At 40.5% G+C, this 19,698-nt stretch overlaps 1 long non-coding RNA gene across 1 annotated transcript in view; it reads right to left on the bottom strand.

The window, feature by feature from the left end:
* Positions 1-2,214, bottom strand: part of LOC117804003 — a 5,972-nt gene extending 3,758 nt beyond the window's left edge. Inside the window, exons 1-3 of the long non-coding RNA XR_004628153.1 lie at positions 2,090-2,214; positions 1,095-1,179; positions 97-359 (exon numbers count right to left, since the gene is read on the bottom strand). This is a non-coding gene — a long non-coding RNA (uncharacterized LOC117804003). The remainder of the gene's footprint in view (positions 1-96; positions 360-1,094; positions 1,180-2,089) is intronic.
* Positions 2,215-19,698: the final 17,484 nt, after the last annotated feature.

The following is a 19,698-nucleotide window of genomic DNA, read 5'->3' as shown; positions in this document are numbered from 1 at the left end:
CCCACCCCCAATGCTCCCCACCCCCACTGTCAGCTTCAATCCAAATGCCAGAGTCCACAGTAGAGTGACTTGGAAGATAACAGAGCAACAACATACCAGCAAAAGGACTCTTGGGTTTGGGGGGGTTTTTGTTTGTTTTTTGTCTTTTTTCAGAGGCACACTCTGGTCAAGCACCTTTCAGCCACCTACATTAGCTGTCCTCCATCAACCTCCAGGATCAGTCTCACCCATGAATGGCTCATGAATAAGTGGTCACTTATGTCCTAAACATCGAAGGGTGTTAAGAAACCTCTGCTGCTTTGAAGTTTCATCTTCACTTGCTTCCCTTGATTCTTGAAATTCCACCATCAGAGTCATTCCTGCAAGTAATGATATAATTGATTAGATTCTTTCCAGGTGATAGCTCACCAGATCAGATTGTGTTAAGGGGAAAGTGGAAAGAGTATGAAGGTTCAGTGTGCTGACAGGAGAGGAATTTCCATAATAGAGACAAAAGCTCTGAAAAGGAAGCCTGTATCCCAGAAAATAATTTACAACTACACTTAGGGCCAGAACCACTTCTATCCCACCAAGAACTTGCTCTGATCCCATCAGTTGAGGTTGTCTTGACTCAACGCCTTATAAAAAGATCCCAACTAAAGATCATAGGAAAGCTCAGGTTGATTCTTATTTATTTCACTGCACCTGATACAAAAGTGTGTGCATATGTTTGATCTCCTCAGCCCGAACAGTTGGCAACTGGCTGAAATTCAGGCAATACAGTGAGAAAAAGAAGACACTTTGTTCATCCTCAAGATTCTTAGAGAGATGGGTTAGCTGAAGGCAATGGCCTCCCCCACCTCTAGTTGGCAGACCACTGAAAGAGTTAGTATTCTCTGTGCATATTTACCTGTGCAGATAGGCAGTAATGGTAGACGTTAAATTAGCCTTCTCACCTACTGGAAGCAATAGGTTTTAATGGAAAAAAGCATGGATTTGGAGTCACGTAGATCTTCCCAGTGCTGCTATTTATTACGTTTTTGACATTGGGTAAATCACCTAACCCCTCTGAGCCTCTGTTTCTTCATCTGTGAAATAGGGATAACTATGCCCACCTTGTAGGGCTGTGGAGAGAGTATACACGGAGCCCAACAGACCACAGGCTTTCAACAGATGCGGTGGTCTTCCTCTGTCAGTTCCCTATTGGGATGGAGCACATGAGATTACAATGTTCTGCACTATTAAAGTTGTTCATCCTAACCCAGAAAAAGAAAACTTTTTAAAACTCTTCCTTGCACCTTAAATACTCTAGCTTAACTGTCGTCTCACTATGTCAAGAAGTTACATCCCCCAAGATCAGAGAATGAATTTGAAGCTTCTATTTTTTAACATAAGCTTTTGATATGATCTCTATGCATGAAAGTAAATGCAGCTCTCTTCCACGTGAAATGAGAAACATGGGTTATGGTACATATTTATTTAGGTTCCCCAAATCAAGTATTCTAATGTAGTCTAAGAATTCCAACAAATGAATTTATAACATTCTTGTAATGTTACTTTACTGCACTAGGAACATCAGAAGAAAGAAAGAAAGAAAGAAAGAAAGAAAGAAAGAAAGAAAGAGGAAAAGAAGGGAGGGAAGAAGGGAGCAAGGGAGGAAGGAAGGAAGGAAGGGAAAAGAAAAGAGAAGAAAAGAAAAGAAGAAAAGAAAAGAGGGAGGGAGGAAGGAAGGAAGAGGAAAGAAAGAAAGAAAGAAAGAAAGAAAGAAAGAAAGAAAGAAAGAAAGAAAAAGAAAGAAAGAAAGAAAGAAAGAAAGAAAGAAAGAAAGAAAGAAAGAAAGAAAAAAGAAAGAGAAAGGAAGAGAAGGGAGGAAGGGAGGGAGGGATGATTCCATCAATTTATTGTGTGAACACCAAAATAATACTTAATATATCAGAGAAACAATAGAAAAGTATCCTGACCTTATGCCTGCAAAAATCCCTTCCCCAAGAAGGTCTAACTTATTTATGCAGTTCAAAAAATTAAAAAATGTGACTATATTACAAGCCTCTAAGGCTTTCTCAAAACAAAAATTATCCATAGCCTGGACTCAAAAACTAAAAAGACTTACCACAGGCTTCAAATTCCTGAGGTGGGAGTTTTCCATAGATCACAGGGAACTGATCATGCATAGAAAGGCTGACACAACAAGGGTCACTAAGGAAAGGAAGAGAAACACAAGGGAGAAATGAAAAAGAAAAGAAAGGAAGAAAAAATGCTACTTTCTCTTTTTTGGCATATATAATTTCTATGAAAGAACTTCCGAAGCGCTCAACCCTAGGTAAATATTCAATCAGGTAATTAGTTTTGAAAAGCTTTTCAAATTCCAGATAATAAGGGAGTTGGGCAAAATGGTGTTTCTTTGGGGCCCTCAATGAGAAATAGTAAATTCTTGGTGATTAATGGCACTTATGTGCTCTTGGACATTAAAAACATTTTCTGCTCTTCAGTCACAACGGAAGCTACAGCTTGAATTTTACTGTTCAATTTGCCTTTTCCTTTCCTGGGTGAGCCAACCCTGAATTTAGAAGTTGAAAGTTTATAGAGTCAGCAGGACCCCAAGGGACTGAGAGCTAAGCTGAGCCAATGAGCATAATGCCAAAGATTATTTACCCTCCGTGAAAATGCGGGATTCAGAAAAGAAAAAGAAGGAAGAGTGATTATAAAGACTGACAGTCTGTAACTTAGACAACATTTCTTGGCGAGGTTGGCAAATCTAGTTTTAAAAAAACAAACAAACAAAAAATTTCCTGGTTCACAGTTGCTGAAGCTCTTCTTTTTTTCCATCTTTGGCACACGGTCAAAGGACAAACTGGTGTCTTCACAGAGGCCTGGAGAATGCATGACTCTTCAGACACGGGGCAGCAAGGCTCGCAGCTAAAAACAGAGGGTTGAGAGTTAAGAAGCTTTCAGGGGTAGAAAGGAAAAGACTGATTTTTGCTCAGTCAACAATTGGTTTTGTCAGTGTTGACATGTTTTTCCCTGCGTCCTTAAAGAAGTTCCCCAAATTGGACCTTGGGCCTTGCCTAAACACTAAACAAGACTCTCTTTCCGTAAGGTTCTTCAAACACATTTTAGTTACGCTTTACTAAACCATCCTTGTCATTTTCCCCAGTCTTGGCAGTGACTGAAAACAGTGCAAAATAGAAGAATTTCTTGGGAACAGTTACCCATATCGAAACCTAATACAGTTTTGCCAGTCCTGTAATGTGTTTTCTCTAGGCTTAATCTCCGCATCTGTAAAATGGAGAGAACATCTAGGTCCATAAAGACCACAGGTACAAGGTATCCAATTTACAAAGACCGGGAGCTAAGACTCTTCAGCAATCTGAAAGAAACAAAAACAAACAGGCAAAAAAAAAAAAAAAAAAAAAAAACATCTCAAGGGAGTACTGGATTATGGTCTCAACTCTCCCACCTCCTGGGACGGCCCCATCTAGGAGCTTCGATGAGGTCCACGGGGGAAAGTGCTTCTTCTCCCATTGGGTAAGTTTACTGAAAACGCGGGTAGATTCCTCTCTCTTTTTCTCCATGTCCCAATTTCCTGTAAACGATAAAACTGTAAAACAAAAAGTAATAAGATCCAAATCTTCCTGCTGGAGACTTGATGAAGATGAATTAGACACTGACACTCAGGAAAAGATGGAAGGCTCTCCATGACAGAGGCCAAACTAATTCAAAATGAAAATCATCAATTTGAGTGTGCTCACATGTTACTTAAAAATCAATGAAGAAACAAAGTGAGGGAACCCTGAAGCCATTTTAGCACCCCTGCTTTTGCACTCCACTCTAACTTAGCAGCCTTGAAATCTCTTGGCTCTGAAAACCCAGTCAATCATCATTAATAATGATATTTTTATAGCACTTTAAAAATTGGAATTTCCAGAGCCACTTTGATAGATGCCCTGTCACTACCTTGCCATTTGCGTAATTTTTTTCTGAGTTGTTTTGTTCCCCTGTATTTAAAGAATTTTTTAACAGAGAAGAGGAGGATTTTTCTTTTGATTGAAAAATTCATAAGCAATGGCAGAGCTTGCCCTTGCTATGAATCCCTTACTAATGAGCAGTGTAATTTAGCGATTGTACAAGGACTTTCAACTTTAACGATTCTAGAACTCGAGTTTACTTAAGGAGTTAAAACAAATGCCTGCCTTTTGCCTTCAGATCTGGAATGAGAGTTCAGCGAGTTTGCACAAAGATGAAAAAGATTAGAGGCAAAAGCCAGGTTGTTGTTTTCTCTGATACACAAACATCTCGAGCAATTTACCTGTTGTTTGTCTCACTATGAACCTTAGGAATTACTTAGTACCTCTAGTGTGACTTGCCCAGAAAATTTAGAATATTCCTTCAAAATATTTTAATTCATTAAGTTGTAAATAAATTAGGCAAATTCTCATCTGCTTCTGGCTTTATTTATCTGCTCATTTCTTATACACACACACACACACACACACACACACACACACACACACACCCCAAACAGCACGGAGTATTCCTTGCCTTTGAAAATGCAGATGAAATTTCTTATTTCTGTTTTAACTTCCACAAAACTATCCAAGCTTATGAAATACGTAGGACGACTCCAACTTTGAAAGGGAACTCAAACAATTCACGTTTAACCTCTGAGCCAACAAAAGTCTGAATTTTTTCAGAAGTTTGTATTTTGGGGGGCTCCCCCCACCACTTGTAGCTTCTTTTATTCTTTGCCTCCAAAACTCTGCACAGGAATTTTTATCACCACTGGGGGCTTAATGCTGGTGGTGAAAAAAACAAGTTCCTGTCCTGGTGCTGAACTAAAAAGGAATAAATGTCTTAGATGTATCAGGTTTCTTTGTCAAGCAAACAAAAATAAAGGGATCTAGTTTACTGGAATAGTTGCAGTGCTCATTAAAATTGATGACTTCGAAGATTCTGTGCCTCTCTTCCTTTAACCAGGGCCATCAGCCAAGAATCTGCTGTGCTGTTAAAGACATCATGTTATTGGGGTGTTGTAAAACAGACCACTGCTGTTGCCTTTGCTCACCCTTCATGTTTCAGTGTGACAGCAAGAGAGGCCTGGGGGCACTGGGAGAGGATGGGCCTCGCCATTTGGCCAAGGGCCGCCAGCAGAATAGATGTGTGGGACTAAGACACAGCCTGGTATATTTCAGCCATGAACATCAAGTTCGAAAGAGAAAGAAAAGGAGCTGGTTTTTCTTAGAAATGTGCGACTCTGCAAAAGTGTGCCTTTATTTTTGGCACAAATTGCTATAGCAAATTACATAGCTTATCAGATGTGGTGTTTTGGGCTCCGTGGAGAAGCCACTGCAGGGACTTGTTCTCTTTGTTGTTTGTTCCCAGTTGGGAATTTGGGATAGATCAGTGTCCTCTCATAGTTCAGGAATAGGCTTGAATAATAAGTGCTAACAATATTTGTGATCCAATTAAACTCACATTATTACAATTGACCAAATTAGACCTTGGACTTACAAGAGATTTCCATTCTGCCCTAAGGGAGGTAAGATACAAAGTTTGAAACTCCATGTCACAGATTAGCCAATAGGCCCATGTAAACTTTGGGGGGAGTGAAGAGGACAGAGCAGGGCAGGAGGTCAATCCCAGTGAATGAGGAGTTTCAGAAAGAACATTCTTAGGTCTTCTCACTAGCCCTCTCTCACCTTTATTTCTTGACCATCTATGTAAATTCACCTTCATATAGCACGAGAACCCAAGGAGAATGTCACTTTTGATATTATTTCTATTTACTTTGTTGCCAAAAATGGAGAATAGATTGAAAACATAATTTTAGAAACAGAAATTTTCCACTAGCTAACATAACCATTGAGTATTCACGTGTTGTTGGTTTATTCACTCATTTATACAAAGATAAAGCACATACCAGGGGAATGCAAAAGAAGTATAAAAATAGGGTTCAAGGAGACCAATTTATTAAAAGTACAATGCAAGGCAATAGGTAAGCAAGTGCATCACACCCAGGAGCACAGTGTCGAAGGTAGAGGGAAAAGTCAATGTGGAAGAGAGAGGCTTAGTAAAGAAAAGAACAACTCCCGGGAAAAGATGAGTCTTAATTGGAAACTTCAATGCTACATAGATCTTCAAGTGTTTTTTCACATTGGAACCCTTTTCTTCCAGTGAAATCTTACAGAGAAATCCAATGCAGAGCTGTAAGAACAGAGCCCAGCTCTCACCCTCTACACTTCCCATATTCCTCCCTGTTTCCCCTCCCTTCAAGGTTCACAATTTGAAAATCATGGACTTCAAGAAATAGCAAGTTAATGAAGAGAAGGAAGGCAGCACTGGGTGTGGAGAACAGCACAAGTAAAGCTGAATCAGGAGGCAGTGATAGAAATGTTTTGAATGAGTCCAATGAAAGCATTTAGGCAAAGAAATCTGCCTGAAGTTGATTCCATAGGCCTTAGCGGACCACTGACGATTCTCAAACTGGAGAGTGATGTGATAGAATGAACACTGAAGAATATTAACATGGCAACTGTATGCTGATGGTCTGCAGTAGACAGAGTCCAGTGCGGATGCAATTGGAGTAATCCGAATGTCAGAAATAGAAGGCCCCCAACAGAGTCGCAACTTTAAAAATAGGGGTGCAGCCAATAGGTCTCAGTGACTGATTAAATATGGGAGTAAAGGAAATACAGGCTTGAAAGTCATTTTTACTGAGGTATTTATATTATACACTTGTAAGAATCTGTAGTTTGTCCATGGCCTTTATCTCTAGTAGTCATACGTTTGTGTGATTATTTTACTAGTATGTTTCTACCCCTGGACTATAATACTCCATGAGATTGGGGACTCTGCCTGTTTGATACTAGAACTTAGTATAATCGGTATAAAACAGACACATTTGTGAAATTAAGAAACTCAATAAATGATGGTGTTATTGACTTTATTAAAAGAGCTAGAGAAAAGTAGTTGAGTTCAATTTTTATCCTATTTTTCTTGGATGAGGAAAATAGGTCTAAATTCAGATTTCTTACCCCTTCTTACAATATGGGGCTGGAGAGTATTTGAAATGTCAGTGACGGGTGTAAAAACTGGGCCATCAACAGCAATGACGCCATGAGTATGAATTAGTTTACCCAGAGAGAGTGTGTGTTTAAAGCCAGAAGAGCAGAGAGAGCTTGAGGATTCTCATGCAAAAGTCAAATGGAGAACCGGAACAGTCAAAATTAAAGAATATTTCTCTGAGGGTAAATTTGGAATGGTTTGCCATACACCCACACTTTGAGACATTTATAAACTATAACAGGAAGAAATCCTCTTTTAAAAAAGTTTAAAATTAGGAATTTTGGAAGTGGGGATAAAATGTACAATTAATCGAGAGGAATCCAACCAATTTTCAGTCTCTATCAGAATTTTTTTATTGTATTTGTAAAATATGACTGACCACCTTCCCCCAAATGCTTATGGTGTCCCTGCTGAGAAGAGTGGCCCAGACACAGAGCTTTTTCTTTGCTTTGCTTTTTTTCCCTTTTCTTCTTTTTTTCTCTCCTACTTTCCTTTGATAGCAACATATAAAACTTCTCTTCCTTAGAATTATATAAGCCACATGAAATTCTCAAATCTCATTTGTTGATCTAATTTTGGTACCATTCCACCTAAATCCTCATGTTCATTGTTGTTTTCGTTGTCAATGCCACTACTGTTGTGAGTTGTTATGTTTTTAGAGTTTTTGTTTCGTTCTCTTCTGTTCTTTGGGTGGTAGAAAGGAGAGAGAGAAAAAAATGTTTGAATGACACAAACTGTGATTTCTTTGTAGTCAAAGAAAGTGCCTGTATCCCCTGTCCATTCTTACTTAGACCATGAAACAAACAGATCTTTCTTTTTTTTTTTCTTAAAAATAGCAATAGCCCCAAGGACATTACCATGACAAAGTTACAATGTGAATTTTCTTCTATTTTTTTTTTTTATTTAGGCCTAGGAGAAATTATGCATCTTTTATCCAGAAAATAAATAGGTATGGATTTTGAATGCTTCACATGCTAAGTGCTGTAATTCATAAAAAAAATGTAAATGTTAAAAATTCTGAAGGTATTTTAAGGTGAAGTCTAATATGAATAGCAAGGAGTCTGAGAGAAGAAGACTCTGGGAAGAAAAAGACATTGTAGCTACCAACAGTATTTCTCGAGCAGAAGCTGCACAGGCACTTTGTGGTTTCAGGTCTAAATAGTGGTTTTGTTCCAGAGGAAACACCAAAGTACCAAAACTTGAGATGGGTTTCCAGGGACAACGCAGAGCCAAAATGATTCTCTGCTAAATCTGGAAGCTCAGCTTCAGAAACTGTGCCTCTGCTTGAAGCGACCTCCAATCCATAAAGGCCTTTTGGACTTTGTTCATTTACTCATGTCCACAAAGCTCTAAGCGGACACCTAAGACACGTCAAGCATGGTCCTAGGCCACAGAAGTAAAGAGCCCCAGTCCCTGGTCCAGGGAGCTCACGCCGGTGGGAGCTCCTCTGGAACCACCCCCAACAGTCTTTCCTCCTCACCTTCTGAAAGATTTGGCAGTATCTAACTGGAAACAGGTGGCTCTCTTTGTTGCTATCAGTTGTGTATATGAGCGCATAAAAATCCTTATACAGCTGTAACTTAATCTCATTTTCCAAGATTGACACCATGGTTTTCGTATCCCCTTATATTTTCTCTTCACGTCATTCCGAATTGCAGATGGAACCAACTCGCCTCTCGGGGTGCTGTCTGCCCAAACACGTAGCAAGAAGCAGGGAGCACCCAGAGGTCCTCCTCCAGAACACTGTGAAAGTCCTGAGGAGAAAGAATCATCAGTCACGGGGCAGAGAAATCGTCCAACTCACACCAAGAGTCAGGCTAAGGAGGAATAAGTGGAGACATATGTTCCATGAATTAAAAAAGAAGACGAGCAAGAGGATTAAAAAGAAGAAGTCATTGAACACATCATGCCTGCTTTGATAGAGCAAGATAAGAATACAATGGGTAACCTGCCAGGCAAACAGGAAATAGTGCGGCATGCCGACTGCTTGCCAAGGCTGAGCGGGCCTCTGCACTGCAGGCAAAGTACAGTCAAACCATGATTTCAGGTTTCCCAAACGCTGCTCTGCACACATACCGACTTCATAACGACTCCACCTGTGCTGACAACAGGGAATGTCACCCAGTGTTCTATTTCTATTATGTTGTTTCTCAGGAAAAGACATTCTTTCTTAACACACGCAGCTATCCTATTCTATCAAGATGGCTTCTCTTTACATGTGTGTTTTATCCTATGTGCATAATTAGAATGATCTGGCCAGGTAGCTTGCATGCTCTCTACTTTCTTTCTAACCTTCCTTGATGCCTAGCACACCAAAATCACCCAGTAAGTGTTGTTGAGCAACAGGTAAATTTTTTTTAATTTTATTTATTCATTTTGGAGGGGTGAGGGGCAGAGGGACAGAGAGAGAGAGATTCTCAAGCAGACTCCGCACTGAGCGCAGAGCCGGATGTGGGGTTCAATCCCACAGCTGCAAGACCATGGATGACCTGAGCCAAAATCAAGAGTCCAACACTCAACTGACTGACACCCAGGCACCCCAACAGGTAAATCTTTACAAAGCGAAAGGCCAGGCCACAGTGTATATCACGTACTAATGAGGTGTCCCCAAGCACTGTTCATCAAAGCTGCTGTCCTAAGAAGCAAGAATTTATGAGCAATGATCAGGTAGACTCCATTGGTGTTGGAGCCAATGGTGGCATCCATGAAAAGAACGCTCAACCAATCTTTGCTACCCAGCCAGTCCCCACTTGCTGGCGGTTCTTGTTCGTCTGGGTTTCTTCCTGCTTCCTCGGCACGTCTTGCTTCCGATGATCTGACACCTGGACTGTCTTCCCCGATTCAAAACAAAGCCCTTCTCCATAAACCAGCTTAAGAGGCACAACTTCTGTGAATTTTTCAGGTCTCAGGGAATGTGTTCTCCTCAGGATTTACAGCCAATGATGGTCTGTATTTAACATTTTTACTTGCTTTCCATCTATACTCTTCCATATTTTCTGGGCCCTTGTCTTCTCTATTTCTTATATAGATTCTAAGTACCTGAGAGTTTATTGCTTCACAGCCTAGGACTGTGATTTTATAAGTGATCAATAAGTGATCAGTTCAACGTGCAGCTTCTCAGTACACCAAAAACTGGGTAATATGAAAGTATGCACACATGTGCACACATACACACACATACAGGAGACATCGTCATCGAGCATTAGTTACTTTGTGTATTATCCCATTTAATACAGCAACCCTACGTACACATAGGTAGGTACGATTCCCATTTCCATCTCATTGATGGGGAAAATTTACATATTTTGCCCAGTGTCATCGAGTCACTGACAGATATAGACCACAGATTTAATTGTCTTCTGATTCAAGATAGTGTCTCCTGACCCACATATACAATTATAACAATATAATAGCTACTGTTCTTTAAAAAATCTTGTTAAAGTATGATCTGTCTCTCCCACTCACCCTTCCTCTACTCTTCTGAGCCTTTTCCCTTTCTACCTTGAATACTGAATATGCCCAGCATATGGACACTACCTAGCACACCAGGTTTAAGTAAGGAAGTGTTGCTGCGAAAAATAATAAGAGGATCAGCTTCTCAGTGTTTGTCAGTGTAAAAACCACAACACACTCTATATTTTCCAGCAAATGTATCAAATGGGTCAGTCCACTCATTGGCATGTGGACTTGTTCCTACAGCCTACTGAGTCAGTGAGAGCTGGAGCATCTGAGTGGCTGTGTGTCCACCTCCTCTGATGGAAAAATATCAACATTAGCAACAAAATTGGTAAATATCGAGAATCATGAGGTTCACAGCCTCTCCATGAGGATCACCTGATTCTGACACGTATGAGAGGCAGACAACAGTCCCCGTGGACGTGGGCTATTCCCGATTTACAGCTGAAGAAAACAAGGCTGAGAGAAGTTAAGCGATTTACTAAAAGTTAATAAGTTAGTAAGTGGCAGATTCTTAACTGGAATCCAGTTTTGCTTTTTTTTTTTTTTTTTTCCAAATTGTGATCTTTCCCCCACATGCCAGGAAAGGAGTTGAATGGAATGAAACTAATCACATGACAGGGCCTCGACAAGGGTAAGCAGGCACGAGAAGCGAAGAGCCCTCAGCCGTGTGAGGAGAAGCCCCCTGAGTAAGAGAAGAAGACTCCACACCACCTGAGAGAGGGAGGAAGGGAAACAGGAGGGAGAGTAGGAACCTGCAGCTTGCAAGTTGGCAGGAGAGACAATATTCTCCAATGTTCCCGTTCAGAAAGGAAATGTATTTGAAATGCTGAGGACTCCACATATATTCTGTTAATAATTTACCAACTGAAACCATTAAAGATGTTGACAAAAGCTTTCCATTTACTATGGGTGTCTATGGGTGATTTGAAACCACTCATTACCTTTATAAGCTTCTGGGTTATTTCTGAGTGTCCCCACTAATCAGCAGCAGCAAAGGCAGCTTGGACCAGCGGCAAATGGAGTTTTAGTTTGAACATACAACCACCCCGATTCCACACTCAGGCGTTTTGCCGCTAATTCACTGAGAGACTGTTGGCCCGGGGCCTCCGTAGGCAAGTTTTATTTGCCAGTAGATGAAATTTATACTGTAACCGGGTATCCCTGAATGGGAAGCTCGATATTAAAAACTAAATATGTTTTCTCAGAAGAAACCCATCAAGATGTCATCAGAGTCAAACATTCAGTAGACACGAAGAAGCAGAACATTCCTATATCAAATAATTTTATATTCTTCCAGAACCTTCTAAGTATACAGAGACTAAATTTCCTAAAATGAAAGGAACAAACTGCCCTTCCCATGCAGGATGAATTAATTCTTTTAAGCTGCTATTTGTAAATAAAAACCAAGCAGGATATTACTTGCTATTTTAAAGTTCTGGATTCTTGTGCCATTTCTAACCCCCTTGTATAAGTGTTTTAGTTAGACAGCATCTGGCTACAAATAACAGGAAATGCAACTAACAGTATAAGCCACGAAGGCATTTATTATTTTTCATCTCACAAAACCCAGAGTTATAGAAGCCCCACTGTGGTTAAGTTGACAGCTCTGTGACTGGTGACCATGTCTCTACTCTGCCATGCATCCTGGACAGGTTGTCCTTCCGTACCCCTCAGGTGGCAACTTCAAGGATCCACGTCACTCATAGATCATGAGATCCAGAGACAACAAAGAAATATCTACCAGTTGTCTCCCTTTTGTAAACTGAAAGAAATTTCTAAGAAGTTTGGGCGGACCATGCCCTGTGCCTAAGCATAAACCCAAGCACTTAGCAAGGCTCATGAATACAATTTCCATGACTGACCTACCCTAATCAAGATACACTCCCTGGGGCAGAAGAGGGAGCCCAGCCTGCCTTCAAGCATGTGGCCACTCAGAAGAGGGTAAACAAAATTAGAAAAAAGGATGAAAGGTCAGTTTTGCAGGCAACAAGGATTATCTGCCATATCAAGAAACCTCCTATCGTCTTTATGGCTCATTTTCCCTGTGTCACTGGGTAAAAACTAGGCTAGAGGTCACAACTAAGATTCCTCCAACTGCCAGAATTCCATGATTCAAAGATGAAGATGACTCCCTCATTTGCACCATTTTAATGGAAGAATCAACATGATTCAATGAAATAAGATTTTCCCAGAAAACAGTACAGGTTAGAAGGAATTAATACACAATATACCAAACAAATGACCTCACTTTTAGGGTCAAGTGTACCATCCATTGATCTTTGTATTTCTGTGAGATAAACAAAGCTGTATCATCAGGAGAGGTAAACTGAGGCAGAGAGAAGCAGCTCCACGCTCTGACTTTGACCAAATCATTAAGTCACACTGAGGGAAGTGGGAAGGTCATGATACAGCAGTGACCTCTATACCAGGGTGTGCCAGCCATGGAGGGTGCAACAATGATCTGTCCAGAGCTGAAAAGAAATGCTGGAATTTCTATTTATATTTTTGTCTCATCTTTTAATTTATATGAGTAATATTTTATAATGTGCATGATGCATTAGCCAAGCAGTAGTGCATGCATATAATTTATAGCTATGTAGAAAGAGGAGATGTGGGCTGATAAATTTTTTACTCGTAGAATGCACAGTTAAAAACTTTGGAGACGACTGGTATAGATCATACTAGCATTTTGATGGCTTCAACTCCAGCCCAGAACTGGAAGGGAAAAATACATGCAGAAACTGACACAACCGCATCTGTGATTGGTTCACAGTGATAAAACAAGCCAGCCCTGAATCTGGGTTGAAAACACTCAGTTTCCAGTAAAACAGAGATTCCCAGCTTGTTTTTATTTGTTGGCCCTTACAAAGGCTCTCACTTTGTTTACCAGGAGACCACTTCTATCATTGTTTTCTTCCTCCCCCTCCTCCAAAGTATCTCCTGTTTTAAGAAGTATTAGGCTTGCTCTGTCTGGCTCAGCATAAATGGGGCTTCCTGGCTGCGTCAGGGAGTCAGAAGAGCTCCGTGGGCTCCCACAGTTTGTTTGCTCACTTAGCATCTCCTAAGTGCTAGACAGGATGCTACAAAGAGTTGTCTCTTTGGAGTCCAGTGGCTAGGAGGAGTAGTGCCCACTCGGTAGAGAGTCCAGCAAAAAAGGTGGTACAAGGAGAAGATAAAGAGGAGAAGACTAAGGTCTGGAAGTCAGAGGTGGATAGGTGTGGGTGTCAGGAACGGCCCCCACTCCCAGAAGAAATGGCTCCTAACCTTTTCCTGAGTCTTGAAAAAGAGAAGAGCAGGTCAAGCGCCATATTCCTGTCATCGGGAAAAACAGTAATGGCGGCCAGACCCCACCTGAGGAAGGAAATACGGTAGGGGGAAGGAAAGGGGATCCCCTTTTTCCCTTGGTAAACCTTAGCTCTGTTTCCCTCCTGTCTCAGAAGGTGTGGCATGGGTGTGGGCCTTATGTTCAGTGGAATGCCGCTTTTCCTGGGTCCTCTGGAGCTGCCGATCCCGGTGCACCTCAGGGCCCAGGAATACAGGCTTCCCGCAGCTGCCGAAGTGCTCAGAATTCCAAGGCAAATGTGCTTCCAGGGGCCTTTAGCAAAAGGAATCAGATAGCAATGGTTTTGATAGATGAGAATGTGGGGGAGTGGGCAGAATTTAATCTCCACATATATGCCATGTAACAGGTTAGAAAGGGTTTATTCAATGAGTTTAATCACAAAATCCACTATAAGAAAATTGTAACCTGAACCTCAAATGTATTCCAGTGAGTCAGCACTTTTAAACTATACACAGGAAGAAAGACTGGACTTTTTACTCAAAAAGTTTGTTTTCCTTCAGTGCTCTTCCCTTCTTCCACACTTCTGTTTTTCCAGGGATTAGCTCAATAGTGGCTTAGAATCAGGCTTCCTGCCTTAACTCTGAATGCTCTGGGTGGTGTAGAAAGGCATTTGTGCATGACGCAGCACAAGTGGCCTTAAAGACACTTCTTTTGCTACTTTCAGAAGAAACATGACAGGATTGCTTAATTGCTCCTTCCTGAAACATGGAAGGAAGGGATGCAGGGAATGAGGAGTCAGAAGGGCAAGATCAGAGTTTTATTAGAAGCAAAGAAAATCTTTTTTTGTAAGAAAAACAAAGATTTTACCATCAAAATAGGAAATCCATCAAAGCACTGTGGTGCTTAGTCCCTGGCAGTCAAAACAACTGGGGGGATGGGGAGGGAAGGAAAGAAGTTAATCTATATCCAGAATTCTTTAATTAGATGATTAAAATCAAGGCAAAACAAAACAAAAAGGGAAGAGAGAGAGAGAGAGAGAGAGGGAAAAAAAAAAAAGCTTTGCAGTCAACTTCTGAGTGTTGTTCAAGTTGAACAAGGGCACTGGAATTTGAACTTAACTTGCAAAGTAGGTGCCCTGAGTGAGGACAGCAGCCCGGGGTCACTCTGGAGCCTTCCTTCAGTGCTGGAGAACACCTTAACAACTTCATCTAATCTCTCCAAAATGGACGTTAATTTTAAATACTAAATGTAAAAAATTTTAAGCAAATGCTCAGGCATTTTGCCTCAGTTGCCAAAGGTTTCACCCAGAATGTAGTGCCTACATCGTTTACAAAAGGTTAGATTCAGCACCTCTGAATAGAGAGCCCTCCTTTTTATCCGTCCCCTTTGTCATTGTTGGATATGAGGTGTACCTAATATACTTCGAAGCCAGCCTTAAAAAGACAAGGGTAAATGCAGGGAGAAAAAGTGAAAATGGGTGACCTTGGCAACTTCCTTAGTAATTGTGAAGGATAAGGAGAAACATAGTTGCATGCGTTGGGTAACACAGCTATAAATGTAGCTGTCCGGAGTCTCATTAATACGCACATTTCAGTCCCTGTGATATCCCTCTCCACCCCGTCTTTTCTCCCTCCCTCTCTCTCTCCCTCTTTCTGTTTCTCTCTCTGTAACTTTCAATATGTAGCTGAAATTTTCTGATATATTTCCCTAGTTGATTACAAACATCCTTTTTAAAATTAAATTAATTTTTTTTTAATTGAAAGCAAACATGGATGTTGACTGCATTTCTGAGTGGATTCCATCTCAGAAAACAGTGCTGCGGGACATGTCAAAGCTTCAGTTTCAAGGTGTCTATGATGGCAGGCCCCAGGCTCCAGGTAGATGCCATCTAAAGCATGTAAAGAAGTTTTAAAGATTAAGCAAAACTATGTTGTTCTTCAATGACCTTTCTTTTCTTGTGTGTGTGTGTGTGTGTGTGTGTGTGTGTGTGTGTGTGTGACTGTAGCCAGAAAATTTGAAGCTGAGGTAAAAATTAAGAGGACAGGGTGAACATGCCTTATTGTCAATGTGTTTCTAATTTTATACATTTTTCCAAAGTTATGTCTTTAAGGTGGATGTCAGCTTACAAAAATAACAAAGTAATGGTCATAATCTCAAATTCTAATCAACTATTTGCTTTTCATTGTAAATTTTTTTTGGCCGGTGCTCCCTTTTTCAAACTATTTCTCTATTTCTTTGAAATTATAAATATAATAGAAGTGGAAATACGTAATTTCAAAGTTCTGGACAATTTCTTTCTTCCTGTTTCTCTCTTCAGTCAAATCCTCACTGTTGTCAACTGAAAAAGAGTCACCTACTCACAAGGCGAATGGAAAAAAAAATAAGATTAAAAAAAAAATGACATTGCCCAGAAATGAGAAATGTTGTTGAAATTTAGGAAATAATTTCCTAAATTCTAATTTTGTGGGCAACTGTCACAGCTGAATTCCCTAGGGTGCAGCTTCCAGCCCTGACTGCTGACCTTGTTTCAGCAAAATGCACATTAGTGTCACACTAAGTCCTTGTGGCCAGATCACCTGACACGCTTGATTTAAACAAAATGGAGCAGGGACTCAGAAGTTCTAGGGCAACATGTGAGTCATAATAAACACACTCTACTTTGTCTTTGATTCAGCTTGTCATTTCCATTGCAGAAGGCTTCTTTGAGAATGCTTGTTTTTGTTACTTGCAATATGTTTCGTCCCTGGACTCAAGGGTTCTCAATCTAGGAGATAAGAGATGGCAAACAAAAAGAGTCCACTCTCCACAAGAAAGGCAAACATACATTGTCCTTCTCCTTTCACCTTATGGGCGTAAAAGGATCATCAAAACAAACCAAGCAACCAAAAAACAAAATTCAGAAGAGATACATAGGATGCTACTATATAACTATAAGCTGTTAAGAAAAGGGAATCAAGAAATAAATAGGTAAGCTGCTCTAATTTACAAGAGTAGGCCACAAAAGTATGTATTGTCTCAAGATTCGGGGAGGTCAGGGAGATTTCCCCTCGTCCACACAGAGATATAAACAGAAGTTCAGAGCTGAGCCGAAGAACTTCAGCTCTGGGTAAAATCCAACTGAAACCCTTAACAACCTTCAGCCTCACAGAAGAGCAAGGGTTTGGGGAGCACATCACACAGACATACATGGGGTCATCTTAATCATAGTAACAGCCAACATTTTTTCAGTGCCAGTTATGTGCCAGGCCCAATTGCCCAGTGAAGTATGATTATCTACAGTTGGCAGGTGATGAAACTGCATCTCAGAGGGATTAAATAACTTCTCGGTGAACTGGAGAGTGAGGACTTAAGCCTCCGTCCGTCTGACTTCAAAGCCACAGTTGATCACTTCAGTACACTTTCTCCCTCTCTCTCTCTCTCTTCATTTTTTTTTTTTTTTTTAAGAAATGCTTGGCTTGGTAAGGCCCATGACTACCCTCCTTGGCATCACTCCTGTAGGCTGGACCTGCTTCTATTTTCAAAAGTTCTTATAATTATTCTTAGTAATTTGTTAAACACAGCAATATATACCATATATCCCACCCACACCAACTCTGGGGGTAAAAACGCTGTGGGTTTATCACTAAATGAGTGCATCATGTCCCATATTTACTTGGCCAGTTATGATGTCATAGACCTTCATCTCAGCCTTTTCTCAAACTTTATCTTTAAAATAAAGTCTTTCTCCCAAACTCATTTTCATCTCTTTTGCCATTTTTATCACGAATTTTCTTCTCTTGGTTGGTTCCAACTTAAATTAATCTGACTAGAACTGCCCACAAAAATGCAGACGTAAATGCATCCTAATTATAATATAGGACAATAGGACAACATTTGGTTTGGTATTTCACAACTTTTTTTTTTTAACTTTCTTCTTTGAAGTTTCCTCTTTGAACGGTTTCTGGATCTTTAGTCTCTTTCCTAGTTTCTATTCCCTTTATCTTCTACATATTTGATGGGTCCCCCAGAGTGATGGTAAGGCACACAAGTTTTGAGTCAGGATCCCTAGCTTAAATCCAGCTCCACCATTTGCTATTTGTGTAATCCTGAGCAAACTATCTGATGTCCATGATTAATGAAATGAGGATAATCATAGCACTAACTTCCTATGGTGATTATAAATCTAAGTAAAATAATGATGCCAAGTGCTTAGAAGAGGAGCGAGTACATGGTAAACTCCTGATAAACATCTGTTTTTGCTGTTACCTAAAACCTCTCCATTGTCCCAGTTGCCATGTGTATCCCTACTTAACACCAATTCGTGAACTTTCTGCATTTGTCTCTTTTTTAGCTTGTCTTCCAACCCAAAGAAGTTTTATGTTATTCACAAATGTAGACACTAAAATTCATTTATAAGGAGTCTGATTAAAAGCAGGACTTGAACATTGCTCCCTTTCTACTTCCCCATTCTAAATCGTCTGTTTACAATACCCTTCATTTTCTATTTTTAAGTTGGTTCCCCAGCTGTGACTAATCATCCTCTTTCCCCCAGGGAGAAAATCATTGGGATACTCCACTGAAAATCGAATTATCAAATACATTATGAAAATCTGCATATGCTCCACCCACACTTTCTTCTTATCTGCATGCAAATTTACATCATAATGCAAGGCAATTATTTAGGGCTCTTAATTGCCTATTGGAGAAATCTTTTCTTCCTCTTTCCTATATGTCAGTGTTGAATGATCCTAGTGTGGTAGAGAGACCATAATCTTCTGGGTCTGTGCTAGATTTCTTCTTGGTTCTGAGCCTAAATTATAATCTGTTTAAGATTACCAATCCGGCCAAGCAGTTCCTCAATGTCTTCTTTCAACTCTTTCAGAGAAGCTCTGGGGAATCCACCTTATTAGTTCAGTCTTCTTGTCACAGGTCAGTTTAGAATGGTCAATTTAAAGCAAAGCAAGGAAATGAGTTTGACAGTATCCAGACAAGGAATCGAAAAGAGGATGGAAAGAGACACCCTGGGAAAAACACCATCCAAAGAATTCCTTCGCTCTTTTCAAGGACCCAGTTAGTCCTGACTCAGAGGTTCTCTCACATACTGACCTTCATCACACCCAGGCAGTGCTCCTCACTCAGTCATCCCGTAAGCACCTGTTGGCGCTGGGCACTGTGCTAGCAGGCTACTGCAATGCACTGAGGGACAAAAGAGAACAAGTCCTAACCTTCACAGGGTCAAGATTCTAATGGAGACACACAGATGAGGGAAAAGAAAGAATTTTAAGATAGTGTTGGTGATTAAGTGTAATGAATAAATTATCAAGGAAATGTAATTTTAAACAAAAACACTAAATACTCCTGGTTAGGGGAATCTACCAGGATTCAATCTTCGAACTTGGAGATATTAGAGGAGAAACTGTTTCCAGGGAACATCATGAGGACTTTTGACCTGACAGGCTGTCTAGCAAATAGTAACACTGAGTAAAAGGCTAAGAGGATAAGTCAAAATTTCAATATTAGAGTAGCATTAAAGTATGCAATTGTCCTGGTCAGCTCAGGCTACCGTCACAGAAACCATAGATAGGGTGGCTAAAACAACAAGAATATATTTGTTAGGTCTATTTAGTTTAGTTCTGGAGCCTGGGAATGTCAGGATCCAGGGGTCAGCTGACTCAGTTTCCCCCTGAGGGGCCTCTTCTGGCTTGCAAATGGCTGTCTTCTCATGGTGTCCTCACATGGTGGACAGAGAAAAAGCTCTAGTCTCTCTTTCTTAGGGCACTCATCTCATCATGGGGCCTCACCCTCAAGACCTCATCTAAACCTAATTACCTGTGAAAGGCTCCACCTGCAAATACCATCACATTGGAGACTAAGCATATGAGTTTTTTGGGGGGCTGGGGCAGGGGGAGATGCAAACACTCAGTCCATAACAGCAG

The sequence above is a fragment of the Ailuropoda melanoleuca genome, chromosome 10 (genome assembly GCF_002007445.2).
Source record: "Ailuropoda melanoleuca isolate Jingjing chromosome 10, ASM200744v2, whole genome shotgun sequence".
NCBI lineage: Eukaryota > Metazoa > Chordata > Mammalia > Carnivora > Ursidae > Ailuropoda > Ailuropoda melanoleuca.
This window is presented reverse-complemented; position numbering and strand designations above follow the sequence as displayed.